The sequence below is a fragment of the Pongo abelii genome, chromosome 1 (genome assembly GCF_028885655.2).
Source record: "Pongo abelii isolate AG06213 chromosome 1, NHGRI_mPonAbe1-v2.0_pri, whole genome shotgun sequence".
NCBI classification, from domain to species: domain Eukaryota; kingdom Metazoa; phylum Chordata; class Mammalia; order Primates; family Hominidae; genus Pongo; species Pongo abelii.
In genome coordinates, this window is record NC_071985.2 from 153,420,290 (window position 1) to 153,445,049 (window position 24,760).

The 24,760-nt window shown below is 34.9% G+C and overlaps 1 pseudogene; it reads right to left on the minus strand.

Moving 5' to 3' along the window:
- Positions 1–22,234: 22,234 nt before the first annotated feature.
- LOC100462044 (alcohol dehydrogenase class-3-like) lies at positions 22,235–23,364 on the minus strand (annotated as a pseudogene).
- Between the last annotated feature and the right edge of the window lie 1,396 nt (positions 23,365–24,760).

Here is a 24,760-nt window from a genome sequence, read left to right on the forward strand (position 1 = left end):
ATTGTAAATATATTTTAATGATAAAGCGCAAGTATCAGCCAATTCACTTTTACTATCAGTAAATGTATTGCAAAACCACTAAGAAAATTCCAAATTTTTATTGTTTTGATTTTCCATTTCTCTCTTAGATTAAAAAACAAAATTAATAGAAGTGTAATTTAAAACTATATACTCAACACTTGATTTTATATATATTAATGAGAGTCAAAGCATCAGCATTGAAAAATAAGAGATAATTCCTCAAACATTTGTGTTTATTATTTGAATGTAGTCATATATACAATTGTGTAGACACTCAGATTCCATCCGTGTGATAATAAATCAACTAGTTAAACAGTGAACAATTTAGTTAGCTAATGCTTGCTTTTTTACATGATGCCAGGCATATGATTTTTTGTGTGTGTATAAAGGTAACCATTCTATTGCTTAATTAATTTAAGCCACTAAATATTTTCATATATTCTAGACAAAGTCTCATCCAAATGGGATGCTGTATATTCCCATATGCAGCTGCTCTGTTACTAGCCTCTGAAGCCATCAGAATCTGTCTTATATGGCCATATAGCACAATGAAGGGGAAAAGTCTAGAAATATGCATGGAACAAATCTTTTCTCACCAAAGCAGATATATGTTCATATCTTCATAAGCAAATCCGAAATACGCAAAATTATTAACTGTGACTGTAAATATTTTGTTGGTGGTGGCCGTTATAATAATTTTGCTTTAATTCGAGAGCTGTAATATGAACAGCCATAGGAGGTAACATGGATAAGAGGAGTACAAAGTTTTTGGAATTTGGATATCTGGGCTTCTTACCATCTAAAGATAGCCTTTCATGCTATTGGACAAATCACTTAACCTCTTTAGATCGTGGACTCCTCATCCTTAAAAAGAGTCCTAAGTAAATCTATCATCTCAAATAAATTGACTCTGGCAGACAGTGTGTATACTTTCAGATAACGTCAGTTCTGTCTGGTTTCTTTGCCATAGCCAGCCTAAACTATGCTACAAATAGCAGTTCCAACCATATGGAAGCTAGGAAATAAGCCTGCTTTTCATACATGATTTAAATCAGAGTATTCTTTTTAACTTCGATGTGCATAAGCATCACTAGAGGCTGTCTTTAAAGATGGAAACTTCCATGCCCCAACTCAGTGACTCTGATTCAGTAGATAAGTGGCAAAAGCCCTGCTTGTTATAACCATCCAAAAAGATTCTGATTCAGGTGATTCTCAGACTATGTTTTGAGATACACTTCCTCACACCTAATATAAACTGCATAGTGAGCATGGTTTGCACAGTGAGTCATTAAACTTTTTCCTTGGATTAAGGCTGTAATTCTAATTGAGTTACTCATGTAGTCCTAATTGTTTAGCAGGTGGTTCAGTCTTGTTTCCCTAGAAGGGAATATTAAAAGTAGAATTCATGTACAAGGACTCTGATGATAAACCAGTATGGGAGGAGGAAAGGCCAAAAAACCAAGGAAGGTACAATTGCTGGTGCAGAGAGCTCTCAGGTGTAAATTACATTGTAGTTTGTCCCGTGTCAAGGTAAAGGCAGTTGAACCTTTAAAACACGGCATTAGTCCATCATTGGCTATTGCATGTCCTGTGAAAACCTAAACTCCCAGGCACTTTCCTCTCTGGGACAAGTGACTCCAGCAGCACAAGGATGCTGAAGATGACTATACATTCCAGCCCCTAGAAGAGAAGCATGCAGAGCTGGGAGTGGAATTTCCAGGAGTGTCTAATCAAGTAGGAATCCAACAGTTTCCACTTCAGCTGAATACTTAATATTCAGTTAGGTGCTTGTTAACTTTGCTTAAATACTAAAGATTTGCAAGCTGCTTTCCAGTTGATCTGAGAGCCTTGAAAATAGAAATTGAATAGTCAATTCACTCGGACATTTTTCTGTTTATGCTTCTGCTTTGTCTTTCCTACTTCTGACCTGTGTGTGCTATCTCCGAACTGTATCACAGTGGATCATCTACCTGTTGCCAGAAAATATTCAAAGCTCAGAATCTAACATTGCTTCCTGTCTTTAGTGAATCTTCATGGATACTGAACTCCAGTCCTCTGGCCACTGACTGCTAAGCACACTCTATCTGCTGAACATTCCATTTGACATTTTTGTCTCAATCATTCTTAGACTGCCCTAGGACAACCGCCTGTTCAAATAAATCCAGTCAGTTCAATTCAAATTAGACAAAACTGACTGAATGAAGTCCCTGGACTAGCTAAAAATTAAGTTTAAGAGAAATGATTTTTGTAACTACGTAATGATTAAAAAAATGTAAGCCTGCATTGCCAAGTCAATCCTAAGCCACAAGAACAAAGCTGGAGGCATCACGCTACCTGACTTCAAACTATACTACAAGGCTACAGTAACCAAAACAGCATGGTACTGGTACCAAAGCAGAGATATAGACCAATGGAACAGAACAGAGCCCTTAGAAATAATGCCACATATCTACAACCATCTGATCTTCGACAAAGCTGACAAAAACAAGAAATGGGGAAATGATTCCCTATTTAATAAATGGTGCTGGGAAAACTGGCTAACCATATGTAGAAAGCTGAAACTGGATCCCTTCCTTACACCTTATACAAAAATTAATTCAAGATGGATTAAAGACTTCAATATTAAACCTAAAACCATAAAAACGCTAGAAGAAAACCTAGGCAATACCATTAAGGACATAGGCATGAGCAAGGAACTTCCTGCCTAAAACACCAAAAGCAATGGCAACAAAAGCCAAAATTGACAAATGGGATCTAATTAAACTAAAGAGCTTCTGCACAGCAAAAGAAACTACCATCAGAGTGAACAGGCAACCTACAGAATGGGAGAAAATTTTTGCAATCTACTCATCTGACAAAGGGCTAATATCCAGAATCTACGATGAACTCAAACAAATTTATGAGAAAAAAACAAACAACCCCATCAACAAGTGGGCAAAGGATGTGAACAGACACTTCTCAAAAGAAGACATTTATGCAGCCAACAGACACATGAAAAAATGCTCATCATCACTGGCCATCAGAGAAATGCAAATCAAAACCACAATGAGATACCATCTCACACCTGTTAGAATGGCGATCATTACAAAGTCAGGAAACAACAGGTGCTGGAGAGGATGTGGAGAAATAGGAACACTTTTACACTGTTGGTGGGACTGTAAACTAGTTCAACCATTGCGGAAGTCAGTGTGGCGATTCCTCAGGGATCTAGAACTAGAAATACCATTTGACCCAGCAATCCTTTTACTGTGTATATACCCAAAGGATTATAAATCATGCTGTTATAAAGACACATGCACACGTATGTTTATTGTGGCACTATTCACAATAGCAAAGACTTGGAACCAACCCAAATGTCCAACAATGATAGACTGGATTAAGAAAATGTGGCATATATACACCATGGAATACTATGCAGCCATAAAAAAAGATGAGTTCATGTCTTTTGTAGGGACATGGATGAAGCTGGAAACCATCATTCTCAGCAAACTATTGCAAGGACAAAAAACCAAACACCACATGTTCTCACCCATAGGTGGGAATTGAACAATGAGAACACATGGACACAGGAAGGGGAACATCACACACTGGGGCCTGTTGTGGGGTGGGGGGAGGGGGGAGGGATAGCATTAGGAGATATACCTAATGTTAAATGACGAGTTAACGGGTGCAGCACACCAACATGGCACATGTAGACATATGTAACTAACCTGCACGTTGTGCACATGTACCCTAAAACTTAAAGTATAATAAAAAAAAAAGTAAGTAACATTTCAACAACAATAAAGTTAGAATAATATAAAATTTCTTATTTAATTACAATAATTTAATCCAATGCATGTGATAGTCTATTCTTTAAGTCCTATACAAATATAAAATGCTAGTTAGAGTGATATAATAAAGATAGTGCAAAATGATTGTATATTTAAAAAATTCTGGCTCACGCTTGTAATCCCAGCACTTTGGGAGGCCAAGGCAGGCAGATTGCCTCAGCTCAGAAGTTCGCGATCAGCCTGGGCAACATGGTGAAACCCCGTCTCTACTAAAATACAAAAAATTAGCCAGGCGTGGCAGTGTGTGCCTGTAGTCCCAGCTACTCGAGAGGCTTAGGCATAAGAATTGCTTGATCCTGGGAGGCGGAGGTTGCAGTGAGGCGATATCGCACCACTGCACTCCAGCCTGGGTGACAGAGGGAGACTCCATCTCAAAAAAAAAATTCAAGTTAGAAATTATCTCATATGCTTTTAATGTCTTATATCAGGGCTGTTGAATTGCACATGCATCTAGATGTAGCTGTATAACCGGTTTTTCAGTAGAAATGTGTGGACAGACAATTTACTATTTTTTTAATGTCAGTTTTGTCTGCCATGTGAAGTGGTGAGGATGTTGCTAAGTCTAAGTGCTAGAAACATACTTCTCACAGTTGTACTGCACTTCTAATCATTAAAAATGAATAGTGCTATCTCTGGATATATTGACCTAAAATATATATCTAAAGGAATATTAGAATTAAAGTATTATTTTTTTCCTACATATTGATAAATTTATATAGTTGTGTATTTATATGATGTTTACCCTTTTGTATAAGATACTTATCAGTCTGACAGACAACAGGCAAATCCTTGAAAGCTGTAATTTGTGTGAGTATGTGTGTGTGTGTTTGTATGTAGCTGAAAAATTCCTCAATATTTGAGAATACATGGAACCAGGCAATTAGTTTCAGCTTCTCTAGATATAAAGTGACTTGGCTAATTATTGCAGTCATACATAACAGGGCTCTTTACAAGTTATTTAAAAAATCTTTTTACTAAAATTACTGATTTTAATATTTTCTTTTCACAAATTTAACTATATATTAGGTTATAGTCAACTGGTTGTTCATCTAGCACTCTAACAAATACTACCACTTACTAAACTAACTTTTTGGCAACTCCAAGCATTTTTTAAAGTAATAAGAGTTGGATAAAAATGAGAGTTTAAAATTGACAAATGAAGCATCTGGATTCTAAAACAACACAGGTTGAAAATTCAAAGTTTCTATGAACAGAATACAATCTAGGTACAGAATCTTCCCACGAAGAGGATGGGGAGGGAGTTGTTACAAGAATGCTGTTGATTTTGGAAAAACAGACTATATGGCAAGAGAATCTTATTTGTAAAAGAAAAGAATGGTGATGTATACTGGCTACAAAGTATTTTGGTTTCATTCAAGTGTATTTAATAACTATTGTTATGCTTAGAATTCTAGACATCATTTACTAGACAATTATAAATAGGGCAATAGCATTCTTTCATACATTGTCATATGGCATGCCCTGTATCTGTCACATCCAGGTTAATTGCCTGAGATATTTTGTCATATGTACAATTCAGGGTAAACCACAGGGGTTGCATTTTTGTAATACTAATTAAATTTATTTTTTCACTGCCCAAAGCTAGTCATAATAGTAATACAATATAAGCTTTCCCTATTTTGGATTATACCAGTCTCTTGTGCCAAATAGCCCTGATATTTTAACATTAGAGATTCCAGTGAATGATTTATAACAACACATAGAGACTATGCTGCTATTAAGCACTAAACTAGCTTACCAGACAGTGGAGGATACAAAAGGACAACACAATTTAAGGGATAAAGTATCTGTCTGTCTACATAGCAATCCATATAGCTACACACACACGCACACACACACAAAGGAAAAGTGATTAAATTGTCTTAAATCACAAAGGCATGTAAGAGCAGGTATATTTTGGGACTGTCCTTAGTTCTGGTCAATTGGTTGGCTTTAAATAAGAAAAATATTCAAGACTACAATCAATCTAACATTATCTTATAAAGGTTCCTTCATTCATTTGAGTTTACTAAGGTTGTTCTTTAACTAAAAGACTAATGTCTTAGGACTAAAAGTATTCAAGAAAATGTCTTTGAAAACCTTAGTTTTATTTTAATTTATTTCAGAAAATAGATCTTTATTATAAGTTCATATGCTGCTATTATATTAATAATACTATGGAAATCTAAAAATAGCAATGAAAATTTGAGTCACTTAGAAATTGACATCCCTCCCAATTGAATAATCAATGGTGTTACAAAAATTAACTCAGCTCTAATACTCATTTAAGTCTAGACGTACAAGAAACATTTAGGTATGGCTATGATGAGAACACACACACAAAAAAGGAGGCAGAAGCTGCTTTTCCTTCTCAGACAACTTCATGGAAAGAATAATTCTCCTCAATCCATTATATAAGGAAGTAGTAAATTAAAGAAGTCTTTTCATAGCTTGAAGACTGTCCTCTTGATTTCAATGTCCTCGTTAATTCGAAGATTCATAAATGAGAAATTGAATTTAAATCTAAATCAAAATTTATGCTTTAAAGGAATTTCAAATGGTAAAAATGATCTGTAGCATTGATTTTTGTACATTTATTTGGCATCCTGAAACTTTACTGAATTCATTTATCAAATCTAGGAGTATTTCGGAGAAGTCTTTAAGGTTTTCTAGGTATAGGATTATATCATCAGCAAACAGAGATTGTTTGATTTCATCTTTTCCTATTTGGATGCCTTTCATTTCTTCCCCTTGCCTGATTTCCCTGGCTAGGATTTCTAGTATTCAGTTGAATAGAAGTGATAACACTGGGCATTGTTGTCTTGTTCCAGTTCCTAGGGGAATGTTTTCAATTTTCCCCATTCAGTATGATGTTGGCTATGGGTTCATCATATATGGCTTTTATTATTTTGAGGTACATCATTCTATGCCTAGTTTGTTGATCAGTAACATTTCTAAATACCAATAACAATCAAGTTGAGAACCAAATAAAGATGTCAATCCCATTTACATAGTTACCAAAAAAAAAAAAAATCCCAGGAATGTATTTAACTAAAGAGGTGAAATATCCCTACGAGGAAAACCAGAAAACAGTGATGAAAAAAATTATAGATGCCACAAACAAATGAAAAAACATCCCATGCTTATTGATCCAGACAAACAATATTGTTAAAATTACCATACTACCCAAAATAATCTACAGATTCAATTCAGTTCCTATCAAAATACCAACTACATTTTTCACAGAATTAGTAAAAATAATGCTAAACTTCATATGGAAGGAAAAAAGAGCCTAAGTAACCAAAAGAAATCTTAAATAAAAAGAACAAAGCTGGAGGCATTATATTACCTGACTTTAAGTTATACTAAAAGGCTAGAGTAATCAAAAAAGCATGCCACTGGTATAAAAATATACACATAGATCAATGAAACAGAATAGAGAACCGAGAAATAAAGCCACACACCTACAGCCACTTGATCTTTAACAAAGTTGGCAAAAACATGCACTGGGGAAAGGACATCCTATTCAATAAATGGTGCCAACACAATTGGATTGCCATATGCAGAAGAATGAAACTGGACCCCTACATCTCACCATATGCAGAATTAACTCAAGGTGTTCTCGATGAAGAGGTTGAAAATGTTGGGGAAAAAATTAACTCACAATGGATTACAGACTTAAATATAAGACCTGAAACTATAAAAATAATGGCAGAAAACCTAGTAAAAACTCTTCTGGACATTTTTCTAGGCAAATAATTCACGACTAAGAGCTCCAAAGCAAATCAACAAAAACAAAAAGAGGCAAATGGGATTTAATTAAACTAAAAAGCTTCTGCACAGCAAAATAAATAATACATCAAATGAACAGACAACCTGCAGAATGAGAGAAAATAGCACAAACTATGCATCTGACAAAAGATTAATATACAGAATCTACAAAGAACTCAACAATAAACAAATCAAAATAATCCCTCTAAAAAGTAAAAAAGGACATGAACAGACGTTTTTCAAAAGAAGACATACAAATGGCTAACAGGCATAAGAAAAAATGCTCAACATTAATTTTCATCAGAGAAATGATAATTAAAACTACAATACAATACCATCTTACACCATCAGAATGGCTATTGCTAAAAAGTCAAAAGCTAACAGATGGTGGTGAGGATGTAGAGAAAAGGTAATGCTTATACACTGTTGGTGGGGATGTAAATTAGTAATATTCTATGGGAAACAGGAAAGATAGTTCTCAAAGGACTAAAAATAGACCTACCATTTGATCCAGCAATGCTGCTACTATATATCTAACCTAAAGAAAACAAATCATATTAAAAAGATATCTGCAATGATATCTTTAATAGCAGCACTATTCACAGTAGCAAAGATATGAAATCAACCTAAGTGTCCAACAACAGATGATTGGATAAAGAAAATGTCTATATCTATATCTATCTACTACTCCATTGTATGTGATATATGTACACATCACATACAATGGAATAGTATTCAGCCATAAAAAATCATGTGTTTTGCGGTAACATAGATGGAACTGCAAGCCATTATCTTAAGTGAAATAACTCAGAAACAAGAAGTCAAATACTGCATGTTCTCACTTACAAGTCGGAGTTAAATAATGTGTAAGCTCGGACATAGAGTGCAGAATAATAGGCATTGGAGATTCATAAGGGTGCAAGGGTGGGAGGGGGCTGAGGAATGAGAAATTACCTAATGGATACAATTTACACTATTTGGCTGATGGCGCCACTAAAAGCCCAGACTTCACCACTAAGCAATATATCCATGTAACAAAACTGCCCTTTTACTCCCTAAATGTATACAAATATTTAAAAAGAGCTTTTAAAAACAAGAAAATGATCTGTGGAAATGTAAAGTTCTTCCTTATCTTTTAAGAATTTGTGTACTTTCCATAGAAATGTATTTTACATGTTATTTAAAATTTATATACCCTTTAATGTCTAAAATGCCTAATTAAATAATTACATTAGACATGAGGCAGGAAGAAATGATAGTAATATAATAATGATAACAGAAGATGTCATAGTCTTGAAAATTAAAAAATATAAATTTCATTTTTGTTTTGCATTATCTTTTTAGATATCTTTGAAAAACTTATTCATATTTCAATGTTCTGAGAATTATAGCTATTAGGATAGAAAATGCATTTTACAAGATAACTAATAAATTTGATGTATTTTATATATTATAGTTAATGCATATATATTCAGGCTTATCCCTGTGAATTTACATTATTCATAACATTTACTTGATAATGTTAACTCAGTGATAATTGGCTTTGCCAAAAATTCAGCACAAATGATTTTTGGAAAGAAGCACAACTTATTGATCCAACATACATTCAAAAATAAAAAAGGAAGTGTAGCATACTTATAACAAGTAGCAGATGTACACACACACACACACACACACACATACATACACACACATATATATTAAAGCAACGTGATTTTAATTTACAATAATTCAGCAGTGTCATATGGCTCCCCCTAAAATGTTTTTATTATATAATTTAGACCAATCTGAAAATATAAAAATAAAATGTTTAGATGATAGTCCCAGAATATTGAATTCTCTATGTATATATAGTGGATTAAAGGTGACTATAAATTTCTTATCACTTCTTCCATTAAGAAATGAAGTCTGAGAATGAAGCAAAAAAAATTACATTTTGTAACTTTGAGCTTGCGTCTGAAGAGATCTACAGATTCTGCATTCGCACTCTTAAAACACTTTCTCTTGGAAACCAGCTGCCATGCTGGTTTGACTTCATTAAGTCACAATATGAACAATATGACTTAACAATATGTTAAGTCACAAGGTGACTTAACAACATACCAGGTGACAAAACAACCATTTCATGCAATGGTTGTTTTGAGGGTGATATTACCTGTTATCCTGAACACAGTCCTGTTATTTATTGCCAATGATAAAATTATAAAAGGCTAAACATGATTAATAAAGTCAGATGAGAAGGCCTCACTCCATCAAAGAACATGTGGAAGGGAACTGTCACACTCTTATTGTTAGACCCAGCTGAGCTACTCACAGAGTGCCAGCACCAGCTACTAGTCACAGGAGTGAGTCTTTGATATCCCAGTCCAGTCGGGCCTCCCGATGATTGTAGTGCCAGCTGAAATCACATAGAGCAGAATAACCACGCAGCTGATTCAAGTCAAACCACAGGAAAATGAGAGAATAAAAATAGCTATTTTGTTTTATCACTAAGAGTTAGTGGTTTGTTACATGGTAATAGATAACTAAAGCAATCTTGAACGGTTATAGACAAAATGGAGTGCGTTGCAGAAGTCTAAGCTTTTACATCATCCTGACCCTATGTTATTATATTTTCAGCCAGAAAACTCAACCCTGTGTAAATTTTGCATTAGTCTTAAGTATGGTTGGCAGCCTGTAATAATCTCATACATACTAGCATGGGATCTGAGATCAGTGTTAATGCTGTCAGCTTGGTGTCAAATATGGCATGTGTCCTTAACTTTCCTTTATGCCACATTGCTTTAGTCAGGTCTTTGTAGCAGAGTCTGTGGAGCACTGTAATGCTCTATTGAGACTTCTGAGTCCAAATAGAACTTCTCAGTTCTATTCTGAGTCCAGAAATGTGGTTGAGGCCTGGAACCTGCCTAACACTTTTCAGGCTTGTCCCTGTGAACTTACATTATTTCCTGCATTTGTTTTGATTAAATGATGGTCTAGTCTAAATGGAATCAGAGCATGACAAAAAAAGAAAATGGAATAAAACCTCTGAGAATCCCTGTGATTCAGAAGAATATGAACAAAGAAATGCCAGTAAGGTAAAATAAGAAAATTGAGAGAAAGTAGTGTTATAGAGGTCAAGGGGCGATCCACAGGGCCAAATTTTTAGAAAGGTTAAAGATGATAAAGAACAAAAACCAAAAATTGGAGCCATTAATGAGAAGAGAGTAGTAAGAAAGTCAAGAAAGCAAGAATAAACCAATATTTCAAGAAAATTAGCAGAGAAAAAACGTTATAAAAATAGAATAAAATAAAATAAACCACCGAAGTGCATGGTTTATCAAATACATAAGAGCTTCTCAGAAGAGACCAATTATAAATGATGCTAAAGTGTATCTGAGTGTGGAATAATGAATTTTAGATTCACAATTTACAACATGAAGTATTTAACTTAAGGAATACGCTATTATAAATTCCTAAAAGATATTGGCATTGCCAGAACAGAGAACACATGGACTATTTAGAAGCCACATCTGGGTAGTTTTCATTTATTTTCATCTGAAGTTAAGGCCAAATTCATCTTAAGCATTTTGTTGTATAATTTTATATGATTTGAGTATAGATCGGGTACAGTCAAGGGAAATATATAGTTAAAACTTGGTTATGGTCTCACTTGAAAGTGTATTTCTTAAAAAAAAAAAACCTGAGAAACTAATTTATCATGTCAATACCATACACAATTGTTAGTGATCTTAAAATATAATGTTCAAGCTTCTCATTCTACCTGAGTAGTGTTAGAACGCAGAATACATAGAATATTTTGTTTATCTCGATACTTGATACTATTCATTGACCAAGAATTGCTTTGCATCCACTGAAGGATCACAAAGTTCAGTTTGCAAGCAATAGAGCAATGCCATAGTATTCATTTAGATTTTTTTTCTTGGAAGAAAGAACTATAGAATCCCCATGTTTATGAAGATGGGAAAACATACAAAATTGAGCAATACGAAGCAATTTACCCTCAGAAATAGTTTGTGAACATCTTTGTAGATTGCTTTCAGTCTCTAATTAGAAGTGCTTCTTCTGCAGATTAACTTCTGCTAACAGTATTACAGCTAAGTTCAATGTGAGTAGCAGTTTCCTTTCACGTAATAAATGTTTAGATGTGAAACCCTCTGTTTTTACAGTCAGGTACTTCCTGGTAAATGGTGACTAGAAATTTCAGGAAGTATCTCAAGAGGCCAAGTCCAAGAAAGAGTGGGCCAAGGCTTCGACTACCTGTTTTGTTTAAATATAATCGGAAGACTTAGAAAAATACCTCGAAGGAATTTAGACATTTTTCATTTGTTTGTGATTAAAAACAAATTTTAAAAGTCTTCTTTAACTGAAGACACTTAATTAAAGTTAAAGAAGAAAGCCAACCACTTAACAGGAGGGGTACCATGGATACAAATGCTTCATTAATTGGATAAAAGAGGAGAAGAAAATCCTTTCCAAAAATATTACTATGTGCTTCTGAACACTTTTTATTAAGTGTATTTTTAAATCAACGCTCAGCATAGACTAGGGTGTGACCTCCCATAACCATGGCTTCAAAATACTTTTGGATAACACATCAAATCAAGAAGTGGACGGAAATGAGAATGTATTTTGTTATAATGATAGAGCGAAAGGACATTATCTGCTCGTGTGTAGCACTATAGCATACTACAATGCAAAGACTATTCATTCATTCATCAGTGATTCTTTCCCATCTTATCTACAATGTCTGTGGCCCTGTGCTAAGTGCTAAGTATAGAGGGGCCAACTATAAAGACACATGGGCAGTTCCAATTTAATGAGATTAGTATGGTAACCCAAGTGGGTACAAAAGGGGCCAGAAAGACCAAGGTGATTCAATTAACCTGGACTTGAGAGGACAAAGAACACTCTTCTAAGGAAGCTACTTCCATGCTTACAGCTAAGAATGAAGAGGAATTAAACTGCCAAAGAAGGAGGGAAAGGCATGTTACATTCAGAAAGAATGGTGTATACACAGGCCAGAATGCAGGGAGAGCCTGGAGACTTTGGGAAGTGCAAGTGAGTCCATGTGACTGGAAAACACAGAGTAGGGGATGGGGAGTGCAGGTGGGAGCAGAGACTGAAGGCAGAGGCAGGAGTCAGTTAATGATAGGCCTCATAAGCTATGTTAATGAGAGTTATTTTACTTGAAAAATAGAAATGTATGTAATCCAAGTCAACAACCGTAGGTTTTTAGACAGTGGGTTCTATTTTTTCAATATCGCTACACATGTTTATAAACTATATGAGAAACACAACTAAATGTACAAAATCCACTTTTTACATCTATCCAAAGAAAAAATGGACTGGAAATATTAGCAAGGATATCCTTATACAAGGTGACTTAACAACATACCAGGTGACAAAACAACCATTTCATGCAATGGTCGTTTTGAGGGTGATATTACCTGTTATCCTGAACACAGTCCTGTTATTTATTGCCACTAATAAAATTATAAAAGGCTAAACATGATTAATAATGAAGTCAAATACTCCAGAATGAGAATTTTCAAGGAAGATGGAAAGCCGATTTTGTCTAAAGAAGACAGTCTCACTGTAGATGTGCGAGAAGTCTTGAGGCACATCATGGCAGAGGCAACTTTTTTATAGGAAAGGGAGCAGAATAGTCTGTACCATGCCCCCTCCAAAAAAAAAGTTTTTGTAATAGTGATATTATATGCATTATTGGCAAAGCACAACTTTGCCTACTTAGCAAAATAATAATAATAATACTAATAAACAAATGGTGCAAATCTTCATTCACCTATTCTTGAAGAAAGAAATAGTCAGAAAATGAGAGACACTTTCTTTTTGACTCACTCACTCACCAGGATGTTTAAGGAAAAATTCTAGTTTACGCAATAATGGGGGAAAATATCGCACTAGCATCTGGTGCATTAACTTGATGAAATGAAAGCAGTCAGTGTACTGATAATACTAAAGGAAGAGGATGAAATAATAATAAGCTAATGATAACAGAATGAATTCTTTAAGGCATAAAAGGTTTAACTTCTGGTACACTAATCACTAATGGAAGCAACGATAATTTCCCCCTCCAACAAGATATGCCATAAATACCACCTGATAAGCCTCAAACTATATTTTAACTTAAAGAGCTGGATTTTTCCCAAAGATACTCAGCCACATAATGCTATGTATCTTTTAAGATCAGCTATTGCACATGTGCCGAAGAAGATATTATAAGATTTGTAGAAAAAGCAGTTATGCTTTGGAGATAAGGATCCTGCTTTCAAAGGAAGCAGGCTTGCTTCAATGTTCTTCAGTTTATTCTTTTTTAAAAAAAGTTGTAAATATTATTCTCTTGTGGACTAGACTGATACTGATTTTATATATTTTATAACCATTACTTATGACATAATCCAAATTTTAGAGATGTATTACAAATTTTTTCCACTTTCCAGTGCTAGTTATTTTTATTGAAATTGAGCATAATCTTTGAATGGCTTCTTTCTATAGATGTTCCTATTATGGTGTAAGGCCTGAAGGCATTCCCTTCTGGGTTTTGCCGTTTATAGTTCTCTCTTTTTAAAAAATCTTTTTATTCACTGCATCATGATCATGCAAAGACAAGGGAAATAACAGTTTTCTGTTGTGACACCAAGACAAACTACTTTCAGTTTAAATATACTCCTGGCTAGAAAAATGCAATAAACTATGGTATCTATGGAAATTCACTAAACAGTTCTTGAAGTTAAATTGAGGAATTATACATGGACACAAGCAGAGAGCATTTGAGTGAGTGATTGCATTTTTTCCTTTGAGAACAATAAGAATATTTCAAAATTTTCTAGACCAACTCTGTGATGTTGGGAAACACAGTTAATTTCAGTAAATCTATTAAAGCCTGGAGAAAAAGAGAATCAATAAAAAATGCAAATCAGTCTACATAATGAAGCTTTTCCTGAGAATATATTTTGGTAAGCAAAGTTCTCTGGCTTTCAAATATTTATAAGAAAGTATCTAAAGCCCCAAATATGACTATAAAGAATGCCAGTTAGTTGTTGGCTTTAATTATCGTATGTACCCAAAATTATTCTCATGTTCATAATATCAGAGTATCTCTTATCTGCTTCTTATACAGATTATTCATCATTTGATCATTATACATATCTACCATTATTACCAGCACTTGCTGTGATGTTAATGAGATAAGGAAGTTAAACAGTAACTTGTCTTTTCTTTACAATATTTGAAATTAATGATATACTATTTATGGCAGAAAAAGCAAGGCATCATTGACCATAGTGAAAAAAATAGTTGCTAAGACAGACAACTAATTATTTTGAAAAATATACATATCTGTTGCTAAGAAAAAGTATCCCAATTGGCAAAAGCCAAGTTACCAAAATCAATATCTTAACTTCTATAAAAGGATGTTAAAAAATGTTAAAACAGAAATAAACCCTGATAATCATAATATTAAGAAAAACAAAATAAAAATAAAGAAAAGGGGAGGAAAGGAGGAAGGAAGGAAGGAAGGAAGGAGAGAGAAAGAAGAAAGGAAGGAAGGAAGAAAGAAAGGAAAAGAGAGAGAAGAGAGAAGAGAGAAAGAGAGAAAGAAAGAAGAAAGAAAAGGAAAGGAAAGGAAAGAAAAGAAAAGAAAAAAGAAAAGAAGAGACTTCTATTCCAACCAGATATATTGCCATTTCAGGTCTGATGGTTAATCTGTCTACTTACCTAGGCTACAGTGCCCAGTTATTCAATTACACAGTAACCTAGATGTTGCTGCTTAGATATGTTATAGATATGGCAAAAATCTACAATCCAGTTCACCTTAAGTAAAGTAGATTACCCTTTGATGGTATGTGTGGGCCTTATCCAATCAATTGAAGGCCTTAAGAAAAAACCCTGAGATTTCCCTGAGAAGAAATTCTGCTTCAACCCTGAAGTGTCAACTTCTGCCTGCTAGCCTACCATACAAATTTCACAACCACATGAGTTAATTCCTAAAAAAAATGGTATCTGTAAATATGCACACATGTTGATATATGTGTTCATGTATACATGTTATGTGTTTTTGTGTCATGTTATTTGTATGTGTGTATATATGTGTGTGTGTGTCTATGTATGTGTATACATAAAATTTTTTTTGAACTCTGACTGATAGACTACAGAAGGTAAGCCTCTCTCAATGCTCTCCTTATGCTGTTCAGGAAACCTTTCCCTGGTATCAGGATCTGATGGAGAAAATTTGCTCACAAGTTTTATTAAGAAGAGAAATTTCATCTGACATATATAACCAGCTGTTTCTGCATAAAAATGTTTTAGTGGCTGGGTGCGGTGGCTCACACCTGTAATCCCAGCACTTTGGGAAGCTGAGGCGGGTGGATCACGAGGTCAAGTGTCGAGACCAGCCTGGACAACAAGGAGAAACCCCATCCCTACTAATACCAAAAAAAAAAAAAAAAAAAAAAAAATTCGCCGGGCGTGGTGGCACATGCCTGTAATCTCAGCTACTCAGGAAGCTGAGGCAGATGAATCTCTTGAACTCGGGAAGTGGAGGTTGCAGTGAGCCGAGGTCATGCCATTGCACTCCAGGCTGGGTGACAGAGCGAGACTCTGTCTCAAAAAAAAAAAAAGTTTTAGCTTCCATAGTTATTTAATTAATAGTTTCAAATTATTTTATTTAATTTATTTTTCAAAAGATCTGCACAATTCTGGTGTAACTACCTGACAAGATTACTTATTACATATTTTCACAAAAGATACTGAGGTTCAGATATACTTTTGATCCTCACAGTTTTCTGTCTGAAGATCAGAAGGGTGGAGCTTAAATTGATTCTCATTCTCTCCATTCCCACAAGACAGTCTCATAGATAAATGACAAGAACAGATATAACTATCAATATTTTCTACCATCTTTGGGAAGTCATCTGAATGTGCCTATATAATATAAGTACAAATTGTTTAATAATTGCTATAAAAGTAAACCATGCTATATAAAAACACCTATTGTTGAAAATATTTATGTGTGATATATTTATATAAGTATATATTAAAATGTGAACATCATATTAGGGTATCATATCCTAAACCTCAAATGATATGCTAGTGTTCTAGCACTTATAAAGTACTGTACTGTAACTAAGTTTAACTGGGTGGTTTAAAAAGTGCCAAATGGGTGACTGAACGTGACAGATCTTAAGGAACAGGTAGATCTTAGGCAACCACACATAGGATTCAGGGGCACACTGAATCTGGGAAAAGTTACAGGCAATGATTCAGAACTTGTTAAAAAAACATTGGTATGTTTAGGGAGTATAAGTAGGCCATCACTAAGGAGGTCAGAGCAAAAGAAAGTTTCATATTTTGCCATTTTAAATGCAACAAACAACACACAACACAACACAAAACTGTGTGCCCATCATTCAGGCTCCCTGGATGATTACACAGTTTGCACTGGATGCCATCACTAAAGGAAGGTTTACTCAAAAAAGAAGTTGGTATAAATTGCAATAAACAGCAACACTTTAAAATAATTGTCTAATCAATATTAATTCCTCTAGTATCTATGTAACAGCATTAATCACAGTGAACTCATTTAGTATTAATGTGAATGTCACAAGTAATTCAATTGGATTTCCACTGTAATTCAACATTAATTACCTTAACAGGGCCATTATTTTACAACGTTACCCAGTAAACATGAAAATAAAAGTAATAAAATCATGCATGAAAGATTTATAATGTAGTGCTATATATCTATGTATAATAAACTGTTTTATTCATTTGAAATAGCTCATCAAAGGATTGAATTTATTAGTGGAATATACACACTTCTACATGCCCACAAAACTATGACATCTCACTTATCTATATTGGTCAAAAAAAGTTGTCTTGTGAAGATATTGTCAAATATTGAGATTTCCCATTTAAATTCTAACACTTAGTAAAACATGTTATTTTAACTATTAACTCCCTATCTGCAAATAGAGATGTGAACATATTTTCTTGTATATTGTGGTGGTATGGAGGCTCATTGGTCAAGGTTTTTTTTTTTTCCAGCTCTCTCATTACCAGGTTATCAGCTCTTATATTCCACTCATGTGTAGGAACTTAATTTAGCTGTCTTCTCCCCACTTTTAATTGTATTCTTCCATTATGCTGAATTAGAAAAAGGAAAAGGAAGAAAGGAAAGAATGGAGGAAGAAAAGAAAGAAACATGTTTCAAGTGTGTGTGAGGTGTGAATCAGCAGCCCCTAACAGACAGAATGAGGGCGTCTTCCAGGTATAAATATGAACTCTCATGCACTGATTATATATCAGATATTTTAGTTCTGAAAATCTTAAATTTCCTCTGACTTTCAGATTGTGCTCTAGGAAGTTAAGATTTCCATATCCTGATTTCAAGTTAAATTCTTCTGAGATATATTACAAAATGTAAATGATATATCTAACAATTTATTTTACATTTCTAGTTTGTATATAAGTACTCAAGAGAGCATGTTTTATTCAACTCTGCATATTCCATAGCACCAAGTGCAGTGTTTTACACAATTAACATTCACTAGAGGGGAAGAAAAACAAAGAAGAAAAAGTTTACTCTTTTCCTCATTGGGGGTGCAAAATAAACATGCCAATTACCTAGTAAATAAATCATTTATATGTATTTTTATACCACACACTATATAATGCCATATACTACATGACCACTTTCTATAGGTCTTGGAAACAATACTTTAAAAAAGTACTTTAAATGAAATCTTAACGAAGCCTTCATATCTTAAAGAAGAATCAGACACTTGATTGAAATGGCAGCAATGGAACCTGAAACCCCACAGCTAGCCCTTCCCTTAAGGATGACAGCAGCTCATACGGAATGTCCAAGGAACCTCAGGACTTAAAGAAATGACTTGAAGACAGGTGTCAGTGATATCAGATTCAAATCTGAGTAAAAGTTGAGCTATAGAGCTCTGAGTTGTTGGGTGTACAACTTAACTTTTCTGAGCCTGAATTCGTTTGGCTGTAAAAATGAGATTAAATATTTCTACTGATGAGTGTTGTTGTGAGAAGCAGAATAAGAGATATAATTACTATTATTTTGTATTGTTATTATTGCTTGTCACTCATTCATTTAATAAAAATTTACTTAATGTCATTTTGTTTCAAGAATAATTTTAAGCTTTGAGGATAAAGCAGTGAATAAAAGAGGCCGAAGGCCTGCCCACATGGAGCTTATTTCTAGCAGTGGAAACAGACACGGATAAGATATAGATAAATGAGAGTTTCCGATAGTTCTAAGTCATATAAATAGAACAAACTAAAGAATTGTGTTTGTCTGTCTAGTATTTAGATAGGGAGCTCAGGGAAAGCATTTCAGATAAAGTAAGGTAGAGAACCACGTGGATATGAGGGGAAGTGTATCCTTGGTAGAGGGAACGGTGACAAGCTACCGAGGTGGGAACATTCAAGATATATTGGAGGATCATAATTGGAGGTTGGAGAGGACTGAGGGATAGGAGCTGAGGTCACAACATTATTAGAGATCCATATGGTATAAAACTTTAGGTCATCTTAAGAACTTTGGATTTGACTCTGAGTTAGATAGAAAGATATTGGATGATATTGAACAGAGATGTGCGTTCATTTAACTTACAGGTTGAACGTCACTCTGCCTGCTACATGGGAAAGAGACTGAAATGGGAGGCAGCAAGAATGAAGGAAAGAGATTAACGAGGCTCTGCTTTAGGAGACGATGCTGCTTCGACTTGGGAGCTCACGATGGAATTGGGGAAATATATATGTGTATGTTGGAATATATATATAAAATAGTTGGAATTGTGATACATATGTATTTATTATTAAACAATAAATTATATTTCATGATATAATAAACACACACACACACACCCCTTGAACCAGACAAGATTCTATTTGTATTGATGCAGAATTAAAGCTCTAAGAAAATGCTTCATCTTTCCGTTTTCCTCATATGGCATTGCATTTCCCACTGGCATCATTCCTCATACATGGGTACTCCTACTCCAGTATCAGAAGCATAATTGAACTCTTTAAGCCTTCTTTGCATTATTTGTAAAATGCTCAGCTTTGCTTTTTAGGTGAGAGTGAATCTAATGAAGGAGTTGGAAACACTTTGAAAACTATAAAAGTGTCCACAGTTGTCAGGTACAATCAATATATTATAACCGATTACATTATATTATGCTTTATGATTACATAAATGTTAATTTGTGATTTTTGGGGTCCTTATCACCTACTAACATCTCCATTTCCACTCCAATCTGTTGTTTCATTTCCAGTATATGGCTGTATATGAAAAATAATGTCATTTGAGCTCTAATGTACTTCTTCTACCTCAGAAGAATGTGTTGTGGGGCAGGTTGTAGGTCCATCTGTTGAGGGAGCCCTCTCCAAACCCAGAATAACTACGACATTGCAATATGACATAACAGACCACAGATGGGATAGTGTTATTGTCTTTCATGCATATGAGTATGTTGGAAAATATGTTTCTTCATTGTGTTTCATAGCTTGCCAGTAGCAGCTAGACTTTTTTTTTTTTTTTTTGGTCTAGCGGGTGGTGCTATACAACTTTCATAATTATCCCCTCTGTGTTTCTTATGGCCTTATCCAATTTATATAATTTTTTGTGTTCTTATTATCATGCTCTTCTAACTTGTTTTTTTTTTTTGTTTCGACCCCTAAGTTCCACCAAGTTTCCCAATATGATGCATATTGCATGTTAAAATGATTTCTATGATCCAGTCAGAAGACCATTACATTTGAACTTTTTCTACAAGTGGTGATAGATGCTTTTTTGCATCTTCTGAACAATTTGGCCAGCCCTATTTATAGTTAATGAAAAATTTATGAAACCCTAGCTAAGACAGATTAATGTCATGAAACATTTTTTTCTTGCCTTTGTTTATATAATAAACCTATTTGACAAGGAGAAAAAATTAACATGTTAGATGATGTTACTTTCTGAAAAAATTGCAAACTTTCCCTAGAGCAATTCAGTTGTCATGACATTTCTATTTTTAGGTTGGTATCTTTTGATAATCTCTTCATACTTTGCATCTAGTTTTTCTTTCCTCATGGAAAAGAGACTATTCAGACTGTCATTGAAATATCTGAAACACATTTACATTGTTTTATTTTGGAACAGCACAATTGAGACATAATTCACATACGGTACAGTTCACACATTTAAAGTATTCAATTCAATGGTTTCTAGTATATTTACAGAGTTGTATCAACATCACCATAGTCAATTTAGAATATTTGGGGTGATTGTCATGACCCCAAAAAGAAACTTCATATCCTTTAACAGTTACTCTCCGTTTCACCCCAGTATCAGGCAAACACAAATCTATTTTCTGTTTCTATAGATTTGGTTCTTCTGGACATTTCTTATGAATGCAATAATATATAGTCTTTTGTAATAGCTTCTTTCACTTAGTACAAAGTTTTGAGATTCATCCATGTTGTAGCAAGTATCAATACTTCCTTTTTCTTGCCAGATACTATTCCATTGTGTGGATATGTGTCATTGTATTTATTCATTCATAAATTGATGGATATCTGGGAATTTATCTCCATATCTGGGAATAATGGATATCTGGGAATAATGGCACCATACGCATTTATGTCCAAGTTTTCATGTGGACATATATTTTCATTCCTCTTAGGTATATACCTAGGGGTACAATTGCTAGGTCAAATGTTAACTCTATTTTAACTCAAATGTTAACCTTAGGAAGAATTTCTAGATAGTTTTGCAAACTGGCTGCACCATTTTACATTCCCACCAGCAATATGAGGAATAGACTTTCTCTCCATCTTAACCAACACTTGTTATTATCTGTCTTTTTAATTTTAGTCAATCTAATGAATGTGAGATAGTATCTCATTGTGGTTTTGATTTGCATTTCCCTAATGGCTAATAACATTGGACACATTTTTTTAATTGTATTTATTTATTTATTTATTTGAGACAGGATTTCGCTCTTGTTGCCCAGGCTGGAGTGCAATGGCACAATCTCAGCTCACCACAATCTCTGCCTCCCAAGTTCAAGCAATTCTCCTGCCTCAGCCTCCCAAGTATCTGTGATTACAGGCATGCGCCACCGTGCCTGGCTAATTTTGTATTTTCAGTAGAGACAGGGTTATTCCATGTTGGTCAGGCTGGTCTCGAATTCCCAAACTCAGGTGATCCACCCACCTAGGCCTCCCAAAGTGCTGGGAGCACAGGCGTAAGCCACCGCGCCCAGCCTGGACACATTTTTATGTGCTTATTGGCCATTTGTATGTCTTTTTTTTTTTGGTAGAAATTACTTTTATTATGTTAAAATATTCCTTAACGAGCTAGCAATTATTTATGTGGAGGATGGTCCAGAAAACAGGTTCATGACTAAATTATCCTTGTCCTTGATTACAGAAATTCATGAATTACACACATCACACTATTCTCTGGAGTAGCTGCTGAAGGTCTGCGAGGCTGTGAGCTTGGAGGAGCTTTTCCCTGCCTGTTAGGCTGCTCACATCAGATCACGACAAGATGGATATTATTTTTCTCTTTGGAATTAAATCTTGACAACAGTTCGAATTCTCTTTCCAGAATGCATGAGTTCAAAGGCTTTGTTAATTTCATCAAAAGACAGATTGTGAGTCATAAACTCATCAGCTTTTATCTTTGTGGACATATATTCAGACACCAACTTTGGGACACTTTCTATACTCTTCCATCCTCCAAAGGCAATGCCTTTCCATGTGCAACCTGTTGCCGGCTGGAATGGATGAGTGGCAATTTCTTCACCTGAAGCAGCTACTCCAACCACCACGTTGGTGCCCTAGCCCTGGTGACATGCCTCAAGTGCTGCTCTCATGACCTTCACATTACCAGTACATTCAAAGGAATAGTCCACTCCTCCATCAGTGCTCATCATCTCAATGAGCACTTCCTAGGTGGGTTTACTAAAATCCTGAGGACTAACACATTCAGCGGCTCCAAGTTCTTTGGCCCTTGCAAATTTATCTTTATTGATGTCCACACCAATGATCTGGGATGCACCAGTCACTTTACAGCCCATGGTAACCCCCGATCCAACTCCTCCCAGGCCAAAGATGGCACAAACAGAGCCAGGCTCCACCTTGGCAGTGTTCACAGCAGGACCATAACCAGTTGAAATGCCACAACCCAGAAGGCCAACTTTATCCAAAGGTGCTAAAGGATCTATTTTGGCAACAGAGATATCAGCCACAACTGTGTATTCAGAAAATGTGCTGGTTCCCATGTAATGTAAAATTGTCTTTCCTTTGCAAGTAAATCTGCTGGTACCATCTGGCATTAATCCTTTCCCTTGTGTGACTTTATCTTCTGGCAAACGTGAGTTTTAGGATTTAGACAAAATTTGCATTCTCCACACTGTGGGATACAAAGTGAGATGACAGTGTCACCTGCCTTCAGCTTAGTAACTCCCTCACCAACAATTTCCACAATTCCAGCACCTTCATGTCCCAAGATCACTGGAAAACAACCCTCAGGACCAGCTCTGCTCAGGGTATAGGCGTCACTGTGGCAAACCACGGTGGCAACAATCTCAATTTGAACTTCATGAGCCTTTGGGGGTGCCACCTCTATCTATTCTATGGAGAGACGCTTTCCAGCCTCCCAGGCAGCTGCAGCCTTGCACTTGATAACCTGGTTTGCCATGTCCAAGGGTTCTATCCATTTGTTTATCTTTTTTAGAGAAATGTCTATTCAGATGCTTTCTACTTTTAAAAATTATATTATCTGTCTTTTTAAAATAATTGAGCTATAAATCTTCTTCATATATTCTAGGTAAAAGTACCTTATCAAATATTTTACTAGCAAAATTTTTCTCCCATTCTGTAGGTTGCCTTTTCACCTCCTTTATGTTATCTTATAAACACAAAAGAGTTGAATTTTGATGAAGTCTAATTTATCTATTTGATTTACTATATTACTTCTGCTCTTGGTGTCACATTTAAGAAACCATTTCTTGATCCAAGGTGATGAAAAACACCTGTTTCCTTCTAAGAGTTTTATAGTTTTTGCTCTTACAGTTAGGTCTTTGATTGATTTTGAGTTAATTTTTGTATATAGTGTGAGGTAAGTGTACAACTTCATTCTCTTGAATGCAGATGTACAGTTGTGCAAGCACCATTTGTTGAAAATATTCTTTACCATGAAACTTTGATCTTAGTCTAAAGATAACTAGATTTGCGGGGATTTAAGCAGCAAATTATTATCCCCATGTTATTTGACAAGCATTAGGTAATCACTAATTTTACCTATTTTGTGATGGACTTCATGCTGGCAGATCACTAGGGCCCCTCTCCTCAGTGTGATTATAGTCTAATTAGTTATTTTATAAATTATCAGGCTTAAATAACATTTTATATACTAAATATTATTGTCCTGTTTCCATCTCCTATAAGGTAAGTTAATGTAAAATTTCTCTAATTCCTACTGATATCAATTCTTTATTTCCATAATTTTCTGCGCTCTTCCTCCTTCCTCCTCTTCCTCTTCTTCTTCCCCTCCTCCTCCCCTTCCTCCTCTTTCTCCTCCTCCTCCTCCTCTTCCTTCCTTCTTCTTTTTCTTCTTCTACCTCTTCTTCTTCTTTTTCCCCTTCTTCTCTTCCCCCCTCCCCCCTCTCTCATAAGTATAGAGCATTCTATGTATTAGAATTGAATATTCCAACACCTAAGATCCTCCACATTTATGCTTTTTTTCTATCAATGTGAGAGAATTGATAGAGATTCATCCAAATGTGAATATCAAGCTATTTATTTATTTACTTATTCTATCTTTATCTAAGTGTCCTTTTTCCTAATTGTTTGTTAAGTAAGTTTTACTAGGAAATATTTAGAAAGCCTCTTCTAATTTTCATGTTCTCCTAAAAATATTCAGTGTTCACAAAAGCTACTCAAACTGTCAAGTACAGTTATTTTTAGTGAGACTGAGAATAATGTAACTAACTCCTACGATATTTTATTACATAAGGCTCTATATCTGCTTATGAGCTAATTAGAACAGATGTGATACTTGAAATCATAACCACAAGGTTGAATTTGCAAGACGT